General features: G+C 38.5%; 1 long non-coding RNA gene across 2 annotated transcripts; it reads right to left on the reverse strand.

Moving 5' to 3' along the window:
• Nucleotides 1-77: 77 nt before the first annotated feature.
• LOC140493598 (uncharacterized) lies at nucleotides 78-6,563 on the reverse strand. 2 transcript variants are annotated; one of them, XR_011963721.1, is made up of 3 exons: nucleotides 6,398-6,563; nucleotides 5,440-5,469; nucleotides 78-4,419 (listed from the first exon to the last, which is right to left on the reverse strand). It is a non-coding gene; the product is annotated as an uncharacterized lncRNA (long non-coding RNA). The 2 variants fall into 2 exon arrangements; XR_011963722.1 differs by lacking the exon at nucleotides 78-4,419 and adding an exon at nucleotides 4,472-4,490.
• Between the last annotated feature and the right edge of the window lie 8,721 nt (nucleotides 6,564-15,284).

Here is a 15,284-nt window from a genome sequence, read left to right on the forward strand (position 1 = left end):
AGCATTCCACACAGCCACCACTCTCTGGGTGAAGTAGTTTCTCCTCATCTCTGTCCTAAATGGTCTACCCCGTATTTTTAAGTTGTGTCCTCTGGTTCGGCACTCCCCCATCAACGGAAATATGTTCCCTCCTGCCAGAGTGTCCAATCCTTTCATAAGCCTATACGTTTCAATCAGATCCCCTCTCAGTCTTCTAAACTCAAGGGTATACAAGCCCAGTCGCTTCAGTCTTTCCGTGTAAGGCAATCCTGCCATTCCAGGAATTGACCTCGTGAACCTACGCTGCACTCCCTCAATAGCCAGAATGTCTTTCCTCAATTATAGGAATATCACAACCTGGTGACTCTCCACAAACAGTGCAGACTTCTGAGAAGAAAGTCTTGATTTCTACAGATAAATGAACTCTTTCTTAAAGATCTACACTATCAAAGATGCCATTTTACTAATAATAATTTACTGTTTAAAAAATATTGCACTGCCACATTTTCACGATTTAGTGGTAATTTTATTAGCTGTGAAAGTTTAATTGTCCAAACCCAACCAATTTGTATTGCACCACAGGTGAAGAGGCTGATGCACTTTTATTCAATTCAATTTTTTTTGTTAATATAATTAACTTGAATTCAAATGTTTCCATAGCAATTTAAATTCAGTTTTAACATAGCCACAGAACAGAGATAGTATATAAAAGTAATGGTAGTCTATTCGAGCCTATCGGTTGTGGCTTACTGCTCAGCTCTGTGTGATTCAGAAGCATCATTGGCCGTCTCTGTCACATTTAACATAACTGAAGCTAGAGAGCTCAGCCAGTTGAGCTCTTATTCTTGCCTCTTTCAAGGTCCCTCTGGGTAGTCAGCTTCAAGAGCCACAGCCATCAGTCACTCCTTCCTGCTTGTCCATGTCCACTTGTTTTCTTGCACTGGAGGTATAGAGCAATCTAGCAGGTAATGACTCAGTGACCAGTTCATCACTCAGTATGGCTTTGGACATATAGCTGTCATCCAACCAATGAAAATGGCCAAGTCAGCTCAGGCATTGTTGACTTAGCAATGAGCGAATACTTGTGGAATTAACATTAACCAGGACTGTTGAGTTGATGCCCACCCCTGACAAGAAATGCCAGGCATATGTCTGAGACAGCAAATTGTTGGGGATTGTGGGGGCTGGATATGTGAAACTATCAACAACCTCCAGGGTCACATTGTGAATATAGCCACACCCTGGGCCATGACATCTATTTTCCTGATGCTAATGGTCAAGCTAAATTCTTTAGAGGTTTGAAATAGTCTGTCCATCTGCCACCAAAACTGTTTCTTGATGTGGAATTTTTGTATGGCAGCATCAGCATAGGGCATAGGGCATGCTGTGGGCATGGTTCAGCCTTTCCTTGGATTTCAGACGGGCAAGGCTGAATAGTTTTCCATCTGTTTTGCAATGTAAGTACATGCCCTCAGTAAATGACCAAAAGGCATACGACTATGGTAGTATGAAGACGCAACACTGTTTGATCCACTGCAGATCTCAAAGGTTTCTAATGCAATTCCTTCAGCGTGCCCTTACTCCTCATTTTCACTGAAAGAAAACACCACATTTCACAAACTTAAATGGCAGCCAGTTTTTTTTCAGCAGCCTGATTATATTATTGGTGCTCCCATGGTTGAATACTTTGGTAAGGTTGATGAAGTAATGTATAGTGCTTTCCTTTGTTCAATGCATGGTTCTTATAGCTATTGGATGGTGGTCATGTTGATTGAAGATGTACAGATTGGAACTCACAGAGGAATTTGGGGTGGATGCATTCAATCGGAATCTGCAGTCTGACAAGGGCAACATGGACAAATATTTTTCCCACAATGTTCAGCAGGGAGCTGCCACAATAGTTATAATTGCTGTGTTCATCCACGTCAGGATCACAAATGAAGCTTCACAAATATATGGAGTCAGAACATCCTCCCTCCAGCACAGACACATTTATCCTTGATGAGTTCAAGCGGTCTTGCATCATTACATGCAACTTTACGATGACAAATGAATCAAAAGTTTCACTGAATACAGCTGTTGCCTGCTAGACAGGCTGTCTATGGTTTATAAGATTTCCCTAATGATGCTGATTTCACTGGAGTACAACTAAAGGTAGTGTTCTACCCACCTTTCCATTGATTTGTTGTATTCAATGCTGTTTTTAACTGAGCCATTTTCTTTGCTAATGGGCCTATTGCGTTTTTGATCATTCATACATACCCTTGGCATTCCCTGTGTTGGAAAACATTTGGTACACCGTGAAAGTTGTGATCAGTGGCATTGGTGCAACATCTAGTAGTCTGTTGGACTTTATTTCAAGCAGCCCAGGTAATTTATGAGAATAGATCACTTGTCTTCCAAGATTCCACATGGAAGTCAGCATTTTTAGATAACTTTACTGTCAAAGTGTTACTCATGCAGAAGTAAGCAATGTCATTCTGAGGCTGGGATTGAAGCATTTATTATAAATTAACTTCCACTTTTTGACTATATCTTACTATTAAGTATTTTCTTCAGGTAAGGAGCATTGAAAAATTAAGACAAAAATAAATTGTCAGATAGAATAGTGCTGAATCAGTTTTCATAATAATAGAATTTGTATGTATTGTCTTGGGAACCAGAGTAGGCTGAAAGTTCAAGCCATTCATATCACTTCTGTCAAAAGTTAAATGAGCAGAGAAAGAGGATCAAATTTTAAGACCATTCTGCACTGAATGATTATTAATCTGTGCTGTACCTACTGAAACATAAAGAAAGCTCTGAAATAATATTTTAACTAACAATGAAGTGTTGAAATGCTTTACAGTTTGTATTATCTCCAAACCATGGATGATTCTATCTTAAGATCACCCGATGATAAGGTAGCTAAGATTGATCACTGATTTCAACAATTGGCAATTCACTGCATCATGGTCACTGTACAATTAACAGTCTGCATTTAAATGTAACGTGGCCAATTTGCTGATAGCAACATGGGCAGTTTGTTGAGTGTCAGGAAGATACTATTCTTACGACCAGCAAAGGGGGAACTGCTTAAGCAATGATATATATATATATATTGACACCAATGGAAAACTTAATGAGTATTAATTGAATTCATAGGCTTTATTTAATGCTCCCAGTCTTGTGGAAGCTGACACACGTAGCCTGAGGTAAACTCCAGAGAACAGGTGACAACAATGAAATAATACCTTTATTATCTTACAATTATCAGTTTGTTTAAAATAAGGCAGATTAAAACTTGTAGCTCCAGTTTTCTTTTCTAATGGCTGGGAAGGATTTGCATAGCCTCATAACTTGAAAGCTATGCTTGTTGGTTATATGGTTGAGGCCCTGTCTGTTCTTTGAGGAATCATTCAGAGAATAGAAATGCACACATTGTACAACCAGTGATTTATAAGGATAACCACATAATCCTCGTTTGCATTTAGTATCTGCTTCTTTTAAACAGCCTAACTAACTTGGCCTGCCACCTTTAGAGATTTATATATATAGGAATCCCTGCCATGGGTTCTGGCACCCCGCTATAAAATTTGTCATTTAATTGTAGCACTTAGGCACTGAGCTCAAGTAAGACAATTATTGCCTTTCTCTCACACTCTGCTGACGAGAAACAGAAAATGTAATTATGAATTGAATGGAGTCTCCGTCAACATGTAATGGATTCTAATTTCAAAGCCTACCAATTTTTATTCTCTTTGCCTGTCAAGTAATAGAGACTTCGCATGAGACAATACCTATACCCAAGTATCAGTTATCATCTTAAAAAGAACGGGAGAAAAGCAATGGAGCAAGAATTGATCCTTCATTTCAAACATGCATGAAAGCCAACTTAATGAAAGATCGTCAACCTGAAATGGTCCTCATTTCAGTGATGCTGCCAGAACTGCTTAGTGTCATTAGTATTTTCACCTCTTATTTCAGGTTTCTAGCATTCACTGTATTTCGCTGTTATTCACTCTAATGTATGTCACTTGTAATTCATCAGCTTCAATGGCCCTACCATCACCATCTTCAGCAGCAAAGTAACATAACTTAATCTGTGCATTACATAGCTCTACACACAGCCCAGTTTCGGAAGGATGTCATTCATAATTGTTCTCATGGGTCAAGTGCAGAAAGCATAATCATTTCACATGCTCACTATTGTGTTTTACCACAGAAAGAGAAAAGTGCTTTGCTTGGGTACATGCCGGAATATTTCACATGGGTAGCATGGATTTCTCAGCTATCTTACTGACAGCATTCTGTTAGAACACAAAGTACTATTTTGAAAATGACTTGGACAGCACAATGAATGGAAGTTTGAATTATGAATAAGTTTACAATCATTCCAGCAGTATCAAAGAGCCACAAACATTTTACTATGGGATTAGCACCCAATACCTTACCTCATCACTGGAAAGGAAAAGAACAACTCATTAGAATCCACACAAAGTTCAAATTCTCCAAATATCATTGATTATCACCTCAAAGTTATCAGGTGAAATAAATGCACAACTTTAACTAGAGATTAGATAGTTATACAGCTCCTACATTACAGAAACAGACTACTATATTTGATCTGACTTGTTTATGCTGGACCTGAGTCTCCTGCCAACCTGATTTGTATAACCATATCGTCCTATGCACCTAATGTTTTCTGCCTCACGGACTTACCTAACATCCCCTTATTCACCTCAATGCACTTGCTCAGAGTGTTGCACATTTTTACCATCTTTGAACAAAGAACTTTCTCCTGATTTCCTATTGAAACTAATAGTAACTATTTTACATTTATGATCCATTTTTTGCTTTCTGCATAAGTGGAAGCATTCTACTTATCTTTTTATTATCTTAAATGCCTTTATCAAGTCTTCCCTTAGTCTTTTTTTTTCTAGAGAAAACCGACCCCCCTTTATTCAGCTTTTCTTGATGTGTATATCTTCTCAGTTCTGGACTATCCCCGTGAATATTTTTTGTACCTTCTCCAATGTTTCAATGTATCTATCTAATTAGAGACTGGAATTTTGCACAGTTGTCTACATTACTCTAACCAAAGTTCAAAACAAGGATAACGTAGCCTCTCTTATCAGTTCTATCTCTCTAGAAATGAATGCAAGTGCATGGTTTCCTTTTCTCTAGCCTTACTAACGTATTACTACATCTATAAATTTTTGTATTTATACTCCCAAAATCCTTTTGAACCACTGTCCTATTCAGATTTTCATGAAGTCCTAATATTGAACCCAAAAGGCATTGGATTTTGAATGAGTTAAATTCTGGCCTTATCCAAGCAGCATGCGGCCTGTTTCTTCCTCCTGATAATATGTACTGAATCATTTATTAAGTTTGAAAGTCATTTGTCAATTCTATTTGTATTATACAAGAAATATTACAAACTAATCAAATTTTTTTTAAACAGCAAGTAATACTCACTCTCCCATTTTGATGGTTGTGTTTTATGACCTGTTAATAAAAAAAATCACCAACTTAATCATTTAATTTCACATAGTAATTGTATTGATAATGTTTAATAAAATATGCCATCTATGATATTTTTAGACAAAGATGCTATTGTGGCTTTGCAGGATTACTCAATTAATAAATGTGAAGGTGGAAAAGAAGATCTCAATGTTAAAGTATTGGAGACTTGTAACATTTTTTTAAAATCAGACTCAAGAAGGAAAGATGAGCTGTGTAGAAACTATATCCTGAAGAATGGGAGGCATTTGAAAATGAATTTGAGAAAGTGTTTCTAAATTTGGTCAGTGTACTAAGAGGAGCAGGTGCATGTCAATGAGATCCTTAATGCCAGTCGTTTCTCAATCTCACACAGCCTAAAACCAGTGTGAAGTGACCTCAAGACAAATACCAAAGACACCAAGCTTTTACTTTGCAAAAGTTGGAGAACATCTCCAGACTTTTATATCCCTATTTCTACTGATGAAATCAATTGATCAGTGAAGAAAAATGTAAAGCTTAACTGTTGAAATTGTGAAACTATAATGTACTTAGAGTAAAATTATTAAAATGTCAACATTCTTTAACATCCTTCGTTGTATGTAATGATTTTTTAAAAACAACAATATGCTCAACTGGGCATATTCTTGTGGGAGAGATGATTTTAAAAAAGGTTTAAAAAAATTAACACCAACTAATATTTAATACGTAAGTAGAAAAATGTTAAATCATAACCATACACCCAATTTTGCTTTAGAGACTGGAATCACTGATCACAATTAAACTTAAACTACTTTTGGTAAACAATTAAATCAAAATATGAGAGTTTTCAATCATAGATTGTGGGCCACATCTTGAAAATATTAATGTATGGCCAAAAAGGTAATTACTAAGGGTATATAGGAAGTATTAGCAAATCAAAATTAAAGCTCACCTGAGACACAGAAGACGAACAGAGGGCAGTGAGACGGGAGAGCTGAGGTGAAGTCTGGTAAGCCACGGACAGTTTTCAAAAGCAAGCAGTATAAATTGCTTTCTGTGATGGGTCAGCAAAACATGACTTTCTCTTTATGGCAATGAGTTCTCCTTAGACCAATCGACTCCAGTCTCCAGAAATACCCAGGCTGTGCTTTTAGAGTATAAATAAATCAGCTGCAAGACAGCTTCAAGGAACCATTGAGCTGCAGAGACCTTTTAAAATTGTCTGTGATAAGGTCCACCTTCTAAAGGATACTTAATTGATTAGAATGAATAAATTGATATTTCACTGTCAGAACTAGTAGTTTTAGTCCTGCATGAACTCAGTTAATGCATTAGCAAGCAATTGGAGTGTTTTAATTTTCTTTCTTCCCATGACTTTTATCAGGAAAGTGTAATGTTCAAGAAGACATTAAAACCATAATACAAAGGAGCTGAATGAGGCCATATAGCCCATCAAGTCTGCTCCGCTATTCAATCATGGCTAACATTTGTCTCAACCCCATTGTCCTGCCTTCTCCACACAGCCTTTGATTCCCTTACAAATCAAAACCCTATTCATGTCTGAATGAAAGACATTCAGTGACTTGGCCTCCTGTGGCAATGAATTCCACAGATTCACCACCTTCCTCATTTCAGTTTTAAAGGGTCATTCCCTTCATGGTTGATACTTTGTCTTTGGGTCCTAGTCTCTCCAACTGATGGAAATGTCCACTCTATCCAAACCTCAGTATTATGAGAGATTCAATGAGATTCCTCCTTCATCCAGCTAAACTCCAAAGAGACCAGACCCAGCGATCTCAACTGCTCCTCATATGACAAGGGGTAATAGAAGGAAGGAGAACTAGAACTAATCATTTTCTGAGGATGTTAATTGCAGTGATATTGTACCATTTGTTGCAAACATTGGTATGATACTTTTAGAAAGAAATACAAAGCTGAGAGGTCTTGTGGGTGCTTTTTGACATGACATCAGATAGAATTTAAATCCAATGCATATTAAGTGGATTTTGAAAGCGTTTATGAGCTCTGTGGAGTCTCAATATTTTATAAACATAAGCTAAACCTTCACCCTGCATTTCTGTAGGGGTTGCTGAAAATTTGGTGCAAGGTCAGAAGGACTCCAGAAAAATGGAGTAAGTGGCTGACAATGGTCATCTATGCCCTTTCTCTGGCATTCTGTTGATCTTCTGACAGAGCTACAGTGTGAGGAGAATGCAAGGAAATGTTCCTGCTTTCTGAAAGATTCAACCCTGCACATTTACAACTTTGCACTAACAATTCTCAAAGTACATTGATTATAAATGATGCTGTGTCAATACATTGCTAGTAAGCATTTGCAGAGACCTCTACTGACACTCAGACTTGGACTCAGACACTCAGACACTCAGTCATGGTATTAAAGTAGCTACTGATCTCAAACAGGCAGCACAGCATAACCACAAACTGAAACAGTCATAAACATAATGGTTAGAAAGTTGTAATGAGAAAAGGTCTCCACTGGAAATATTAAATTGATCCTCAACTTTCCAGACACTGTTGTACTCTCGTGCAGTTTTTGTTTTCACCCATTATCATTTGATGACTTTTGAGAGTCTGACAAACACTATTTTATTGCACTTGGAGAATTTTCACTGCATCATGTAGCATTTGTATAGATAGCATGTCTGTTTTTGTAGAAGTGATTGTCCTGTTAGGATGCTCCTGATATATAAATTAGGACAAAGTTTGTTTAAAAATTATATCAGACTTGTAAGACAGAGGGTGGTGGTTGAGGGTTGCTTTTCAGACTGGAGGCCTGAGACCAGTGGGGTGCCACAAGGATCGGTGCTGGGTCATCTACTTTTTGTCATTTAAATAAATTATTTGGATGTGAGCAAAAGAGGTACAGTTAGTAAGTTTGCAGATGACATCAAAATTGGAGGTGTAGTGGACAGCGAAGAGAGTTAACTGAGATTACAACAGGATCTTGACCACTGGCTGAGAAGTGGCAGATGGAGTTTAATTCTGATAAATGTGAGGAGCTGCATTTTGGGAAAGTAAATCTTAGCAGGATTTATACACTTAATGGTAAGCTCCTAGAGAGTGTTGCTGAACAAAGAGACCTTGGAGTGCAGGTTCATAGCTCCTTGAAAATGGAGTTGAAGGTAGATAGGATAGTGAAGAAGGTGTTTGGTATGCTTTCTTTTATTGGTGAAAGTATTGAGTGCAGGATTTGGGAGGTCATGTTGTGGCTGGACATTGGTTAGGCCACAGTTGGAATATTGGGTGCAGTTCTGGTCTTCTTCCTATTGGAAAGATGTTGTGAAACTTGAAAGATTTCAGAAAAGATTTACAAGGATGTTGCCAGGTTTGGAGGATTTGAGCTATAAGGAGAGACTGAATAGGCTGGGGCTGTTTTCCCTGGAGTGTTGGAGGCTGAGGGGTGACTTTATAGAAGTTTACAAAATTATGAGGGGCATGGATAGAGTAAATAGAGTAAATAGGGGTCGGGGAGTCCAGAACTTGAGGGCATAGTTTTAGGGTGAGAGGGGAAAGATATAAAAGAGACCAAAGTGGCAACTTTTTCACACAGAGGGTGGTACATGTATGGAATGAGCTGCCAGAGGAAGTAGTGAAGGCGATCTGAAACAAAACTAACAACTTTCTATTCACAATTAAAACATTTAAGAGGCACTTGAATGGGTATATGAATAGGAAAGGTTTGGAGGGATATGGGCCGGGTGCTGGCAGGTGGGACTAGTTTGGGTTGATATATCTGGTCGGCATGGAGAGGTTGGACCGAAGGGTCTGTTTCCATGCTGTACATCTCTATGACGCTCTGACTCTATTGTACGAATACAACTTGCTGTGAGCTCAGACATGGCACAAACTTGTATGCATTTGAATTATTTACAGCCAGGCATGTTTACATTGTAGCTTGCCTCACACATCAGTATGGTTGCTGCTGACAAAGTTCAGTTGAAATTGTATTGGTCCCCATAACAAATCTCTGAAGTATGGATAAAGAAAACAAATATTTTATCCAGTGAAATTCTAATGAGGGACTGATAGCTTAAAAAAAAGGCATATGTAGCACTTGAAGATGAGAATTCCCTGTATGAGTTATTCTCTCAAAGCCCCAGATCGAATGCACAACTGTCTTAAGTAATTGTATTTTGCTTTTCTCTTTGTAACAGTAATGAGTAATTCAGTGGTATTGAAATGCTGCAGTCTTTGTATCATATAGAATTCTTAAAATCACTGTTAGGAGGTCAGCTGAGTTGCATTTATGCCTGCGATGTTTGGATCAAGATGCAATCATGTACAAATGTCCTTTCTGACATGCCATATTTATGCAATCATTACAAGCATTTAAATAAAGACAAATTACACACATGACCTTTGACCCGTGAGCGCAGAACATATTGTCAGGGGTGAAGCTGAGATTGAGTGCCGAAGAGTTGTAATGAAACATAGTTTCTGTAAGAATAACACAGAAATATTTAGAACTGTGAAAACTGCCCAAAAAGCTCTGAAGATACAGGAAATAAGTAAAGAAGCAAACCATAGTTGAAATACTGAATAAGTTAACAAATGTTCCCCTCCTCGCACTGGCCAAGATGAAAGGCGATCTGAAACAAAACTAACAGCTTTTCTATTCATAATGGTGAAACGATGGGATTGACAGATTTAATTAACAAGCCATTCCAATAGGCTGCCTGCCTACATCCACTTCAAGACCATTACCTTCCTCCTCATAGTACATCCAACTGGGGGCTTAATCTGATGGGAGACCTGGCGCTGTCTATGTAACTGCCTGATTACACCAAAATAACATTGGGCTTCCCAGAGAAAAGCAGAAAAAAATCCCATTGGTTCTCCAACTGGTGGGAGAGATTCCCATTGCACACATTAATCCTGGTAATGAAAAAAAAGAGGTCAGTCTAAAATGAAGTGCTTGTATGGGATTATAGACATTCTTTCAGATACTTTTTCAACATGCATGAAGTGTAAAGAGATATGATTTCTAATGACTGATGATGAGGTAAGAAGCTGGTGTAACGAATTCTTGCAGATATAAACCCCACCACAAGAGAGAGCTCTAGCCACACACTAATGTCTACAATTTATTAACTTGTATCTTTTTGGAAAAGATAACAAGTTTATTAAAATATCCATCTGAGGAAAGAATACAAGTGATTTATTTCTAGAAATAATTAGAAGGCAGCATAGTAAAACAGAAGGCATTTGGAATCATGTGATACGTGTATTTGTGTAAATGTTGATCACAGAAAGATTGAGGCCAAGACTCTTGGCTTAAAGTACACTAATCTTTCATTTGTCACCTCTAAGATTTCCTGGATTGAACAGTGTTTTGATTAGCAATTACATACTGTTCGTTGTTATGGTTCTTTAATCTAAAAACACGTGAGAGTCCATCAGCTTTCTCCTCTATCAATTTTGGCAGCAATGTCACAGAGAGACAACAAAACTGATGTGGCTGCATGATTTATCTGATACCTTGCAGAAAGAATAATGACAATGCTACTCAATTGAAATAGGAAAGATCAGTGACACAATGGGTGTTAATGAGCATCAGCAAAATGGATACATTATGACTGATAGAGCCATCTGCTTCTATGCCCTCTAAGAAGTGAAGACAGATTCATTCTTGAATTCATGGTCAGTGCCAGGTGGTACACAATGCTCATGAAAAAGCATGATCCATTACTGTATTAGAAAATGAAAAGTTTACAACTTCTACCACCCAACTCAATGATGAACTCAGCAAATACCACTGATTTGACATCCAACATCAAAAGGATATTGCAAATTCATTAACCTGCCCTGGAAATAAGGAAAACACTGATGAACAGCAAGATTAGAACTAAGACTCTCCAAAGTCGATGTAACATCAATAAGGCACAAATGAAGAGTGTGGTGGAATACTTCCCACTTGCCTGGATCAGTGCAGCTCCAACAACACTCAAGAAGCTTAACATCAGCCAGGTCTAAGCAGCCTGTTTAATTGGCACCATGAAGACATTCTCTCCCTCCACCTCCAATGTTCAATAGCTACAATGGTTACCAACTAGACAGCACCTTCAAAACCCACATCCACTACCATCTAGTAAGAATAGTAGATAGAGGGGAACACCATCAGCTGCAAGTTCTCCTGCAAGCCATTAACCAACCTGACTTGGAAATTTATCATCATCCCTTCGGTGTTGCTGAGACACCTCCCTAACAGTATTGTGCACCAAATGGACTGCTGTGGTTTAGAGAGGCAGTTCATCACTACATCTCAAGGGCAAGAGGGGATGAGCAATTAATGCTGACCCAACCAGTGGAACCATTCTAGTGATGAATTTTTTAAAAATGGACAGCAATACCACCAATATTAAGATTGGTGAGAAATCGATCCTTGTAAAGAGCACTGGTCACAAGAAGATACAGTTCTCAAGAGAAATTTCAGAAAGGGATTGTCGCCCACTCTCAGGAGAAGGTCTGGATGGAGAAAGATAATCTGGAATTTGAGAATGCAAGAACTAAACAAAGAGAAATGTTTGCTCTCCTAGGTCATGCTCAAATTCCATCCTGTTAACAGTGTAGTAAGCAATGTGAGCTTGACCAACACAGATGTAGCAGTTATTTCCAGTATGTTGTTCAACCCTTGGATTGTTGCTCTCTATGTGCCACAAATTGTTTTATACTATAAAATAAATTAAATAATTTTAGACGAAGGCAAGGCATACATTTTCTCGTTAGAATTTTATTTGAACCAACTACATTTACCATAAAATCCGGACACGATCTGGCTGATCATTCTTGTTGTATCTTTGAATAGTCTTTTGTCAAAAATGAAAGGCAAATTGAACTGAATTTAAAGTAACCAAATAGAGAATATATATTTACATATAATTAATTAATTGGTTTACAAACCCATTTGTGTTGTCACCTTTAACTGAGTAGATAACTAATAGATTCATTTCTTTTATCAGAATCCTATAATGTTCTCTATTAAGACTGCCATTTCAGAGTTATTCCCAATTCAGTCTAACATCTAATCCTATATATTTAAAAACTCCTGAAGTCTGACTTCCAATTTTGAATTCTGTTTAAGCCTATTAATGATAAACTCATTTTATCAATATCCTCACTCCTACTCTACCACCTGCCAGATAGAAATTAGGCAGAAGGAATCCGACTGGAAAGTCAGAGCGGGTACCCAGTCACTCCAGCTGATCACTTGTTTCTCCAGACTTCCATGGTGGGCATCCAGAATCAACATCTCAGGGAGTCCTCCATGGGTAGCAGACATTTACACCCCACATCCATGGACATTGGCATTCCAGAGGTACCTGCCTCATTTCACTGTCATGGAACATACCTTGTTCAGTTACAGTCCACTTCTGCACTGTGAAGCTATATTTTGAAGTACATCAGCACCTTTCATTGTAATGTTGCTGCACAGCCACTTTGCTGATAGGGAGATGTACCCAGGTCATGGATTGCACCAAGCATCTCAGGTCTCTCACTTACTCTGTTAGGGCCTCTCACTTTAAGCCTATCTAGATGCTCACAGCATCCTGGACTTGCCTTGCCTTGCCTCAACTTTTTGCACTTTGATATCTCAGTTGCATCTTACAAGTTCACAATACTCTATTTTGCCTTGTTGTTGAGTGCAGACACCATGTCATGGCTGCCTGCCGTCATCAGTCAAGGGATGGACATGTTGCTGTTGGGAACCATGGTCCAACAATTTCACACTCGCACTGTTTGTACCTCTACAAACTGGGGAGTGGGACACTGTCAGTCCTGTGAGTTCAGTGAAACCAGTCCAGGCACTTGGAGGAACACAATCGTGGCGCAGTATAGATATCAACCAGAGTCTGCTTCCTCGTCGCCAGATAAATCTCTAAAGAGGGTGGCCCACAGTCAGTCCTGAGTCCACTAAATAGCAAACAGTGTTATCATGGAGCACTGGTAATGGAGGGAGGCTGCAGAACTCAATTATGGGGATTATAATAATAATAGTGGCAGGGGGGCAAGTTCAACATATAGGGAGGGTGGGACAATGGAGCATGGGAGGGAAAGTGGTCACGTAGAGGGGGGCAGCATCGATGTAAGCAACTTCCAAGGTGGTCAGTGCACTACATGATGTACCTGGCGCTGGTGAGTAAGTGAGCAGATGAAGAATTAGATGGACTTCATTGGATGGGGACTTGGGAAGGTGCAAATCCTATGGGATTGAAAGGGAGAGCTACCAGGAAAGGCATGCTTGAGGGATCACCAATATTAAAAGAGACTCACTGTTTGAGGAGCAACTGCCTTTCATCTTGCTGCCAATAAAAACAGCACATTACAGGTTCAAATGGCTGCAAAACACATCCATTTTTGTTGAGATAAGTGAGATAAGTGCTTCATTCTGAGAGAGAGAGGACATCAATGTCAAGTGAAGATAGGCTCTTCAAAGGGTAATACTATTGCACATAGCCTTACACTGAAACATAGCTATAAGTGACAAATGCTTTGTGAAACTTAGATACTAGGCTATTGTGTGCAGTCCAAAGCCTTGCCCTAAGCACTGCTAACCATATCATGTAAGATAACAAATAAATCTCACTAATATCCATGATACATTTGCAATGTTTGTCTCCTTGGAAACATTGGCCCCAGTTACCAAAATAACAATGACATGTGATTTACCTATTGCCAAGATATGGTTCAGGAGCTGCTCACTTCAGATGTTGAAAATATGAAAGAAAATCAAAGTGCTGGAGAAACTCAGTAGATTTACAGCATCTGTGATGAGAGAAACAGTATTATGTTTCAAGCACAACATGACTTTTCCTCAGAATTGATTCTCACTGACAATGTGGCTTTGGAAAATTCACATTCATGCCTTTGCTGCAGCACCTTCAGTCAAACCGATCAACTGACCATGGATTTGGTGTCACTACAGCGTATGTTGGGGTCTTTCATCCTGAAGTTAATTCTTCAGGATCCTTCCAGGTATATTCTGGATCTTTTCAATCATCCATGGGTAGGGCCTGTGAATCCCTTCATTGCCAATGGCAGGCAATATTTTTAAAGGATCTTTTATAATTTGATACTAAAATAGAACTGTATGCAATATTTGCAACTCAGTAAGATGACACTGCATGGCCATAATGAGATTTCTAACCATGATTCTGCCTTGAAAGAATTGGACTGCATTACTTCTTTCCCTGACTTTGTTTCATTGTAAATTTAAAAAAAAAGTACTCCTTCTTTAATGACAAAGGTCACACAGTCGTGGCTTTGATAGACTGTTTCTAAATATCAACCTTCACAAATAAAGAATTACAGGCTTCCAGACTCCAATATTGCATTACAATTCATCAGAGAGTATTTTTAGCATTTTCCTTTTTGTTTAATTAAGGCAGTCATAAAAATTTCTACTGTCTTGAAAAAAAACTTACATTTTAATCAAAAATACGTTTGCTCTATTTTCTCTGTGTTAAAGTCTTATTCACAAATCTGTACCACTCTCCATACTCAGGGGACCTGGTAGAAACATAGGGATAGAGAATATAGGAACAGGAGTAGGTTATTCAGCCCTTTGAGCCTGCTGTGTACCATTTAATATTATCGGGGTTGATCATCCAACTCAGTACCCTGTTCACATTTTCTCACAATTTGGTCCCCTTAGAGCTAAGAACTATATCTAACTCCTTCTTAATAATGTGCAATGGTTTGGCCTCAACCATTTTCTGTGGCAGAGAATTCTACAAGTTCACCAGTCTCTGAGTGAAGAAACCTCCCGTTAACTCAGTCCTGAGTGGCTATGCTGTATCTTTAGACTGTGACCTCTGCTC

Source organism: Chiloscyllium punctatum, chromosome 22 (assembly GCF_047496795.1).
Source record: "Chiloscyllium punctatum isolate Juve2018m chromosome 22, sChiPun1.3, whole genome shotgun sequence".
In the NCBI taxonomy this organism is placed as follows: domain Eukaryota; kingdom Metazoa; phylum Chordata; class Chondrichthyes; order Orectolobiformes; family Hemiscylliidae; genus Chiloscyllium; species Chiloscyllium punctatum.